Source organism: Piliocolobus tephrosceles, unplaced genomic scaffold, assembly GCF_002776525.5.
Source record: "Piliocolobus tephrosceles isolate RC106 unplaced genomic scaffold, ASM277652v3 unscaffolded_39090, whole genome shotgun sequence".
In the NCBI taxonomy this organism is placed as follows: Eukaryota; Metazoa; Chordata; class Mammalia; order Primates; family Cercopithecidae; genus Piliocolobus; species Piliocolobus tephrosceles.
This window is the reverse complement of record NW_022323299.1, coordinates 1-8273: the sequence shown is the minus strand read 5'-3', so window position 1 is coordinate 8273 and position 8273 is coordinate 1. Positions and strand designations below refer to the sequence as shown.

General features: G+C 46.7%; 1 pseudogene; it reads right to left on the bottom strand.

The window, feature by feature from the left end:
* Positions 1-253: 253 nt before the first annotated feature.
* LOC113223142 lies at positions 254-1284 on the bottom strand (annotated as a pseudogene).
* Positions 1285-8273: the final 6989 nt, after the last annotated feature.

The following is an 8273-nucleotide window of genomic DNA, read 5'->3' as shown; positions in this document are numbered from 1 at the left end:
GAACCTCATTGTTCTCCAGAGCAGCCTCTCACCCTGACCCCTTCCCAGAGGCCAATCCATGGTGTGTGGGTGGATGGGGATGGAGGTGAGATAGAGAGCTGGGCTTTAGTGCGCACACCCTTAGGAAGGCTAGATGTCTATTCTGCCCCCAAGCCCCATCAGGCCCCAGCTCGCCACTCCAAATCCCTCCTGGCATGAGCAAGGAAGTGCCCTAAGGATGACACACCAGCTACACCCTCCTGCCCCGGAGGACCTAGCTTTCAGCATAGGCCACCTGGCCACCAGTTCCACAGCCCTGCTATAGTCCACTACTCTTCCTTTCTTCTGTGAGGTCCTCCTCGTGCCACTCCCCTCCCTTCTGCTCCTTCAGCTCCACGCTGCCCTCCTGCTGCCACTGGCCCCAGAGCCCACACAGCCTCCTCAGCAGCCCGTGAAGGTTGGCTTGGAACCCGGAGGAGTAGACAAGGGGGTCGACATAGGAGTTCAGGGTGCTGAGAAGCATCACGTAGGTCCTCCACATCGTGCTTTCACCCTGAACAAAGCCCATGACATGGGACATGTGCAAAGGCCCAAAGCAGACAAGAAAGTTGAGCAGTGTGGCTGCCACCAACCCCGCCACCCTTCTCTGCCAGCGGTGGCTGCCCCGCCTGCCGAGGATCCACACCAGGCGGCTGTAGCAGCAGTTGGTGATGATCAAGGGGACCACAAAGAGGGCCACGACCATCTCCAGCCACACAGGCAGGAGGATGACCAGCTGGTCCTCCTGGAACTCCATGAAGCAGGTCTCAATGGTATTCTGCCTATGGGAGGAGTTCCTTGAGAATTCCATGACGCAGACCACGCTGCAGTGAGCAGAAGACAGCAGCCAGCAGGCCACATTCACCAGACGCCCCTGTCCCAGCCTCGGCCGGGTCTTGTACCATAGTGGGTGGGCCACGCTCAGGAAGCGCCCAATGCTCATGGCTGTCAGGAAGAGGGCGGTGAGATAGACGGCAGTGAAGAAGATGAATCCTGAGAGCGGGCAGAGGATGAAAGGCAGGGGCCAGTGCATGCCACTGGCCGCCTCCACCATGCGAAAGGGAGGAACAGCAGCAGGAGCAGGTCGGAGGCGGTCAGGTTGAGCAGGAGCACGTCCACAGCCACCGGGCGGCACTGCAGCTTGCCCACGAAGACCACCAGGGCCAGCAGGTTGAGGGGGAGCCCCACCAGGAAGGTGAGAAGGTACACAGAAAAGGCGAGCCAGTGATTGCAGGAGAAGTAGGACTTGTTGGGGCCTGCACCCATGGTGGTGGCCACCGGTGAGAGAGAGTGACATGGAGTTGGTAGCGGGGGGCCTTCCTGCCCCTGGCCAGCAGCATCTCACCCAAAAGGGCACGTGGTCACTACATCCACCCTTCTTATCTCTGAGTGTCTTCCAGGCGGGGTCAGCCTGCCTGTCTTCCTGAACATGCCCTGTCCCCTGTCTCTTCCCCAGCAGAGAAGCACCAAGATGCTCCTCCACCCAGCCCTTCGGACCCAGGCTCACCTGCTTCTTTGAGACCCAAATGCTCCGCCGCACAGCACCTTGCTGTCTCTCCAGACCTAGAGGGGTTGGCTATTTGTCCGGCAGAACTGATAAAGACCTGGCCGTGCCCATGATGTCACTCACTGCGCAGTGGCACAAAGATGCCTTGAGCTCCATTGCCAGGGCTGGTCAGTATGCAAAAAGGGGAACAAATTCCATGACTGCGTGCCTCCCTCCTCATGCAGCCTCAGCTGGGATGCTCTAAATAGGCCTCAGCTGACGTCTTCTTCCCCTCCCCTTTCCTCCACTTGAATTCTGTCTGCTTCTCTAGAATGGCACTTATCTAGTTTGCCTTGTAAGGGCACAAAGCATGAGGCAGTGACAGACTGGACTCTGTGAGGTCTGTTCCTTCCTGACTTTGTGATTTGGGGGAAGTGATGTGTCTCTGCTTTCTCCCCTACAGAGCAGGGATCGTCATAGTACCTGTATCATATTTCAAAGCATGAACACATGTAGATTAAAACATATATACAGGTAGATTAAAATGTTAATAATATAGGTCAATTGCTTTTTGGAAATACTTATTTTAGATTCGGGAGCACATGTACAGGTTTGTTATATGGGCTTATTGCATAATACTGAGGTTTGGGCTTCTATTGAACCCATTATCAAAATTGTGAACTTGGTACCCAACAGGTAGTTTTCCCACCCTTGTCCTCCACCCTCCCTACCCCGCTTTGGAGTCCCCATTGTCTATGGTTTCCATCTTTAATGTTTGTGTGTATCCATTGTTTACCTCCCACTTAAAAGTGAGAACCAAGTGTTCGATTTTCTGTTTCTGTGTTAATTCACTTAGGATCATTCACTTAGGCCTCTAGCTGCATTTATGTTGCAGCAAAGGACATGATTTCATTCTTTTTCATAGCTGCATAGTATTTCATGCTGTATACATACCATTTTTTCTTTATCCAGTCTACCATTGATGGACACCTAGGTTGATTCCATCACTTTGCTACTGTGAATAGTGCTGTGACAAACATATGCATGCAGGTGACTTTTTGGTAGGATGATTTCGTTTTGTGAAAAATGACATTGATAATTTGGTAGGAATTGGGTGGAATCTGCAGATTGCTTTGAGCAGTATGGACATTTTAATGATATTGATTTTTCTGATCCATGAACATGGAATGTTTTTCATTTGTTTGTGTTTTTTAGTTCTCCTTGTAGAGATCTTTCACTTTCACTTCCTTGGTTAGAGGTATTCCTAGGTATTTTATTTTTTGTGTATGGCTATTGTAATTGGGATTGTGTTCTTTATTTGGCTTTCAGCTTGACAATTGTTGGCATATGGTAATGCTACTGATTTTTATACTCTGATTTTGTATCCTGAAACTGCCAGTCTCATTTATCAGGTCTAGGAGTATTTTGGAGGAATCTGTAGGGTTTTCTAGGTATAGAATCATGTCATCAGTCAACAGAGATAATTTGACTTTCTTTTCCTATTTGGATACCTTTTATTCCTTTCTTCTGCCTGATTGCTCTGGCTAAGACTTCCACTACTATGTTGAATAGGAGTAGTGAGAGTAGACATCCTTGTCTTGTTCCATTTCTTAGGGAGAATGCTTCCAACGTTTGCACATTCAGTATGATGTTGGCTGTGAGTTTGCCCTGGATGGCTCTTATTATTTTGAGGTATGTTCCCTCGATGCCTAGTTTTTTGAGGGTTTTTATCATGAAGGATGTTGGATTTTATTATACTTTTTTTCTTCATCTATTGAGATGATCATATAATGTTTGTTTTTAATTTTGTTTATGTGGTGAGTCACATTTATTGATTTGCATATATTGAACCATCTTTACATCCCAGGAATAAAACCCACTTGATCATGCTGAATTATGATTTTGTCATGCTGCTGGATTTGGTTTGCTAGTATGTTGTTGAGGATTTTTGGATCTATGTTCATCGGGCTATTGGCCTATAGTTTTCTTTTTTCACTGTGTCCTGCCAGATTCCAATATCAGAATGAGACTGTTTTTGTAGAATGAGTTAGGGAGGAATCTCTCCTCCTCAATTTTCTGGTATAGTTTCAGTAGGATTTGTACCATTTCTTCTTTGCAGGTCTGGTAGAGTTTGGCTGTGAATCCATCTGGTCAAGGGCTTTTTAAAGTTGGTAGATATTTTATTACTCATTCAATTTTGTAACTCAATATTGGTCTGTTCAGGGTTTTAATTTCTTTCTGGTTCAATCTTGGTTGTGTGTTTCCAGGAATTTATTTGTTTCCTCTCGATTTTCTGGTTCATGTGAATATAGATGTTCATCGCAGTCTCTAAGGATCTTTTGTGTTTCTGTGGAATTAGTTGTAATGTTGCCTGTGTTATTTCTGATTTGCTTTTTTGGAGGATTTTTTTTAATCTAGCTTGCAGCCTATAAATCTTGTTTATTATTTCAAATAACCAATTTGTCATTTCATTGATCCTTTGAATGGCTTATTGGTCACAATTTCATTTAGCTCTACTCTGATTTTAGTTATTTATTTTCTTCTACTAGCTTTGGATTTAGTTTGGTCTTGTTTTTCCAGTTTCTTTGGGTGTAATGTTAGGTTATTAATTTGAGAGCTTTCTAACTTCTTGATGTAGGCATTTAGTGATATAAACTTTCCTCTTAAAACTGCTTTTGCTGTATCCCAGAGGTTTTGGTATCTTGTGCCTCTATTTTCAGTTGTTTCAAAGCATTTTTTGACTTCTGCCTTAATTATTTGACTTCTTCCTTAATGACTTACCCCAAAGTCATTCAGGAAATAGTTGTTTAGTTTCCATGTATTTGTGTGATTTTGAGAATTCCTTTTGGTATTGATTTCTATTTTTATTCCACTGTGGTCTGAGAAGATGGTTGGTATGATTTTCATTTCTTTAAATTTATGGAGATTTGCTTTGTGACTAAGCATTGGGTCACTCTTAGAGTATGTTCTGTGTGCAGATGAGAAGAACGTATATTTTGTGGTCGTTGGGTGGAGTATTCTGTAGATGTCTATTAGGTCCATTTGATCACGCGTCGAATTTAAGTCCACAATTTCTTTGTTAGTTTTTTGCCTCAATGATCTGTCTAATGCTGTCAATGGCTGCTGAAGTGTGGCTGTCCATCTCTTTTCTTAGGTATAGTAGTAATTGTTTTATAAATCTAGGTACTCCAGTGTTGGGTGCTTATATATACAGGATGTTAAATCTTCTGGTTTAATTGAACCCTTTATCATTAGGAAGTGCCCTTATTTGTGCTTTTTTACTCTTGTTGGTTTAAAGTCTGTTTTATCTCATACAACAATCCTTTGTTTTCCATTTGCATGAAAGACCTTTCTCCATCCTTTTGAGGGTTTGGGTGTCGTTATATGTGAGATGGGTCTCTTTAAGACAGCAGAAGGTAGGGTCTCATTTTTTTATCCAGTTTTCCATGCTATGTCTCTTAAGTGGAGTGTTTAGGCCATTTATATTCAAGGTTAATATGTGAGGTTTTTGTTCCGGTTGTGATTTATCATAGTGTTGTTAGTTACTTTGTAGTCTTGATTGTGTAGTTGCTTTATAGGGTCTGTGGGCCTTGTACTTACGTTTGCTTTTGTGGTAGCGAGTATCATTCTTTTGTTTTCACGTTTAGAGCTGCTTTGAGCATTTCTTATAGGACCAGTCTGGTGGTGATGAATTCTCTTAGCATTTGATTGTCAGGGAAAAGAGTTTTTTTCTCCTTTGTGATGCTTACTTTGGTAGGATATGAAATTCTTGGCTGGCATTTTTTCTTTAAGAAGCCTAGAAGGCTGGGAGCAGTGGCTTACGCCTGTAATCCCAGCACTTTGGGAGGCTGAGGCGGGTGGATCACAAGGTCAGGAGTTTGAGACCAGCCTGGCCAATATGGTGAAATCCTGTCTCTACTAAAAATAAAAAAAAAAATAAAAAAAAAATTAGCTGGACATGGTGGTGCATGCCTGTAATCCCAGCTACTTGGGAGGTTGAGGCAGGAGAATTGCTTGAACCCAGAGGCAGAGGTTGCAGTGAGCCGAGATCACGCCGCTGTACTCCAGCCTGGGTGACAGAGCAAGACTCCATCAAAAAAATGAAGCCTAAAAATGGCACCCAATCTCTTCTGAATTGTAAGGCTTCTGCTGAGAAGCCTACTGTTATTCTCAGTGGACTCCCTTTATAGGTAATTTGGCTCTTTTCTCTAGCTTCCTTAAAGATATTTTTCTTCCATGTAGTCTCATGACTATGTGCCTTGGGGATGGTCATTTTGTATAGTCCCTCTCAGGCATTCCCTGAATTTCTTATGTCTGCATGTTGACCTCTTTAGCAAGATTGGGGACATTTTCCTGAATTATACCTTAAGATGCATTTTCCAAGTTGCTTATTTTTTCTTCTTCTCTGTCAGGAATGCCAATAAGTCATTCCAGGACTGGCGGAAGGATGGGGAGGAGGAAGGCAAGGGACAGGAGCAACCTCCGCTGGCCGGCACTGGAGGACCCAGGCAGTGGCCTCAACTCCAAGGACTCTTCCCGGTGTGCGTGGCTGGAAATATTAGGTGTCCCTCCCTGAGGCACAGGGGATTCAGCCCCAGCTGGCTACACAGCATCCTTTCCTCAACCCTGGGAATCCTGTAGGCTGTTCAGCTCCCCGGTGGGGTCACTTGGGCCTCCCAGGAGGACCTAAGGAAGATTTCTAACCTCTCTGGACGCTCTCTCCGGTGTGCCCACACCTGCCAGTGAGAAGCCAGCTCTGCTTTATGATTCTGTCTGTGTCTCTCACTGTGTCCATGTCTCTGTCTGTCTGTCTCTGTTTCCTCCCTCAGAATGACAACACAACCTCTCCACATCTGTTTTCTCAGGCATGTGTGGGTCACCTGACCACTCTGCCCCTTCCGAGTTCCAGGTCCCCCATCATCAGCCTCTCTCTGTGTGGCCTGGCAGCTCCAGTTACCAGGCTTCAGCGGGGACAGCAAGAGGGTCTCAGGCTATCACCACCTCCCTCCAAAGATGCCATCTCCCTCCCTCTCCCGTTCTCTGACAGCCCCTTTCCCTTGGCTTCTGAGATGTGTGGAAAATGCTCACCCCCACTCCCACGATCGCTCACACCCTGATGGCTTTTCGTCTTCACCTCCCCTGGGCTTTTGCTTATACAGACTGGTCTGAGCTGGGCAACGGCTGGGGACAGCAAAGCCCATGAAGCTGCCTCTGATTCCCTCTTATAAACCCTGGGAGAGGAGTGAGACTCCAGCTCTTCATGGGTCTCTTTCAACTGTGGAGTTTTCAGCTTTTCTGTTCTCTGCCTTGGGGTGGCAGTGCCCATTCTGAAGTTGCAGGATTCCACAGCAGCTTTGTCCCCTTTCTGAGCCATGAAGACCCCTACTTGCATCAACTTCTTTGCAGCCACCAGGGCTGAGTGCCCCGGGGATGGACAGGTGAGCCATGGGACAGAAAGACAGCTCATGGCTTCAACTCTCCACAGAGTCCCTCTCCTCCCACCTGAAATCCAGTTCTCCACACACAGCCCGTCCTCATTCTTCCAGCACGCTTAACCCCAGGGAGGAAGCAGATATTTAAAGACCGTGGTGTCGAACTCCCCAACGTTCTGAGCCCAGCTGTCTGCATGCAATAGGTGTTCAACAAATGCTTCTGAAATGCTGCCGACAGCATGCAAACAGGGGCTGGCGAGTCTCAGGTTGGGGAGGAGGTCCTGACTGGCTATTTCTCATGGGCCACCACTCGGGGACCATGAAAACTTCCCGAATGGCCACACTTTGATGAATACAGCTCTGAGGAACATCTTTCTGACTTTGCAGAAACCTGAAGTTCATTGTGCTGACTAATTATCTTTTTAATTTTTTCCAAGAGGACTTTTTTACTGGGAAAAGGTTGAACCCACACAAATAGCCAATATGCTTTGCATTTAGTTCTGTTTCTTATCATGGCCTGTTTACATTTGTCCTGCTCAGATGGCCTCATCTGACTTGGGACATTTGACTCGGTTAGGTGACCACAGGTGACACAAAGCTGGTGACAAGCAGAGTGGCTTAGGGGCATGGGTGTCAGAGCCCACTGACACCAGCTTCTGGTCCCACTTCAATCACCCACCAGCTATGGGATCTCAGGTAGGAGATGTCACTTCTCTGGGTCACTCCCTCATCTGAAACTGGGGATAATGTTGGTACCTACCACAGGGCTATTGAGAGATAGAAGGAGATGATGTGTCAGGCTGAGTCCTTTAGACAGGGCAGCTGTTATTTTCATCCCTGCAAGCCAGATCCTCTCCCAGCATCCAGGCATCCGGTGTTTGGCCCTTTTCCCCTGGAGTCTGGTGTTTTCTCCTTCCATCCACCAGTCCCACCCGGCCCAAGCACACCACCAGAACAAAACCGGAGAGAAGGAAACACTGCTCTCTTTTGCTGGCTTCCACATTTATTTGGGTAATTTTTCTTCTGTCATTGTTCATAAATGTCTCTCATGATCCGAATTTATTGAGCGATTGGAACTTTCTGGAAAAGGCACTGTGGGAGCAGAATGCGGCCTCATTCTTGGAGCCCTGTCTCCCCCACTCCTGACTCGCTGGTTGGGAGCAGCCCTGAGGATAGGATTCTCCCCTCTCCTGCCCCTGCCACTCACTGGGCAGCCCCCTCAGACCCTGGGCACTGCTCTTAGCTCCTCTGCCACCCTCAAAAAAGCACAAGAGCTGCCTGCTGCTACAAGAACCTCATTGTTCTCCAGAGCAGCCTCTCACCCTGACCCCTTCCCA